Genomic DNA, 2482 nt, shown 5'->3' with positions numbered 1-2482 from the left:
TTAGGAAGACCTGGTTTGTTTTATTTAATTTTATTTGTTTTCAGAGTTTATAACTTTTAATTTGTCCCAAAGCTGCTGAAGCAAAAATCATGATAAGACATTCTGTTTTCCATTATACCCGCAACACACACACACACACACACACACACACACACACACACACACACAAACTATTTGTCGGGGAAAAATGGTTTTGTACATGAGAAGAAACAACATAAATTCAACACTGACAGATAAGGGTTAGCTCTATCACTCATCTCTTTAAAATGTTTATACGAATGAATATCCAGTCAAAACCAACAGGGTATCTCCTTTGAAATGTTATCTAAATGGATTTCCAAGTAGACCACAGGACTGTATACTGTCTTGGAATATTCTTAGAAGGCTCTGTCATTGATCAGGTAACAGTAAAAACACCAGAGTCCTTCTTTCAAATGGAAGAGAGAAAGAGAGGGATAGAAGAAACTATTCAAACTTCGTCTTCTTTCCTTGTGACTTGTGATCACCTCCTCCTCCTCTGCCTCCTAGGAATCCTCCTCGACTTCCAAAACCTCCCCAGCTTCTGCCACCAAATCCACCTTGGCCTCTTCTGCCACCACTCTGCCTCTGCTGTGATCCCCAAAGCCACCTTCACCCTTGGGCTTGGCCGAGTCCAAACTAACTTTGTTTCAATCAATTTCACTGCCTTCCATGGCCTCCTTGGTGGCTTTGGCGTCTTCCTCACTGTTGAAGTCTACAAAGCCAAGCCTTTTGGAAGAGGCTTTCTCTGGGTTGGTGTCTCTGCTTGCCTGGGCAGAGCCATCAGATGACTTCTTCAATGTCTCCTCTGTAGTCTCCTCAGATAGACCTTTGACAAACAGAGTTTTGGATGGATGGCTTTTTGCATTAAGCGATCCCCTGGGTCCTTGCCATTCCAGCCTGATTGCTCTGCCCTCTATTTCTCTTTTATTACAGGAATTTAAAGCTTCTTTAGCATCTTCAAATGAAGCAAATTCTATAAATGTATACCATTTAGATTTGCCAGTTTGGTTCTGGGGCACTTTGATAAAAGCTGCCTTCTCAAATACTTCCTGAAGAGTTTCTTCTTTTGCACTGAAGGAAAGGTTGCTTAAAACCAGTGTTTTTGATTCACCACTCCAGGTGCTATTCTTTCCACCTCTATGGTCTTAATTTTTACCTTTCTCTCCCATATAGCACAGGGAAGTGGATCCACCATCCATTAATGTTCTCTGCTTTTTTCCAAAGTTTTCTCTACACTAGCTTCTGTCTTAAATTCAATATAAGTAATCCCTTTAGTCTTTCCATCCTTGCTGACTAATATGATCTCCATAGCATCTTCAAACACTTCTTTTAATTCGTCCTGAGTAACTTTATAAGGCAAATTGTTCTTGTATCTCGATCTTTTTTACTGTCTTTTCCCTTTGGTTTTTCTACTTCAATTTTATTGCCAAAGACTTTTATTTTGTTACTAGAGGCCCGGTGCACAAAAATTTGTGCATCCGGGGCCGGGGGGATCCCTCAGCCCGGCCTGTGCCCTCTCACAGTCTGGGACCCCTCGGGGGATGACCACCTGCTGGCTTAGGCCTGCTCCCCGGGGGATTGGGCCTAAGATGGCAATCAGACATCCCTCTGGCAGCCCGGGAGCCCTTGGGGGATGTCCACTTGCCGGGGGCCTCCACTGGGGTGCCAGGCCAGCCTGGATGCGCGGATGATGGCTGTTTGTAGCTGGTCACACACCTTCAGGGTGGGGGTCCCCACTAGGGTGCCTGGCCAGTCTGGTGAGGGGCTGAGGGCCGTTTTCAGGCTGGCAGGTGACTGAGGCTCCCAGCCTCTCCTTTTTTTCTTCTTTTTTATTTTGGGATTTATGTACTTCTATAATTGACACATTGTTGCCATCACTGGCGCTCCCAGCTCTGAGGCCGCGGCCGGCTGAAAGCAGGTATCTGGGGTTTGTTTGGCTTCTATAATTGAAACATTGTTGCTTTTGGGCTCAGAGCCTGGCCGCGGCAGGCAGGGAACCTTGGCTTCCTCCATCACTGGAGCAAGCAAGCCTCATGTTCGCTTCAGCTGTGTGGCTGCCGGTCGCCATCTTTGTTGGCAGTTAATTTGCATACCACCCTGATTAGCCAATGGGAAGTGTAGCGGAGGTACGGTTAATTACCTTTTTTGTCTTTTATTAGATAGGATTGTTATTTGTAAAATATGTTTATATTGATTTCAGAGAGAGGAAGGGATAGGGAGAGATAGAAACATCAGTGATGAGAGAGAATCATTGATTGCCTACCTCCTGCAGGCCCCACATGGGGGACCAAGTCTGCAACCTAGGCATGTGCCCTGACCAGAATTGAACTGTGACCTCCTGGTTCATATGTTGATGCTGAACAACTGAGCTAGGCCAGCTTTTTCCAGCATTTCCAGCTGCTTCAGCAGATTTAAAATCCACATAGCCAAACTTCCTAAACACACTAATTCTGACATCCAT

General features: G+C 45.3%; 1 protein-coding gene and 1 pseudogene across 1 annotated transcript in view; one reads left to right on the top strand and one right to left on the bottom strand.

The window, feature by feature from the left end:
• The window catches only part of PTPN9 (protein tyrosine phosphatase, non-receptor type 9), a 117375-nt gene that overhangs the window by 4466 nt on the left and 110427 nt on the right, over nucleotides 1-2482 (top strand). The gene's annotated exons all lie outside the window — the stretch shown is intronic.
• LOC102769944 overlaps nucleotides 37-2482 on the bottom strand; it is a 4492-nt pseudogene continuing 2046 nt past the window's right edge.

The sequence above is a fragment of the Myotis davidii genome, unplaced genomic scaffold (assembly GCF_000327345.1).
Source record: "Myotis davidii unplaced genomic scaffold, ASM32734v1 scaffold687, whole genome shotgun sequence".
NCBI classification, from domain to species: domain Eukaryota; kingdom Metazoa; phylum Chordata; class Mammalia; order Chiroptera; family Vespertilionidae; genus Myotis; species Myotis davidii.
The sequence above is the reverse complement of the archived record's forward strand: the minus strand, read 5'-3'. Positions and strand labels throughout refer to the sequence as shown.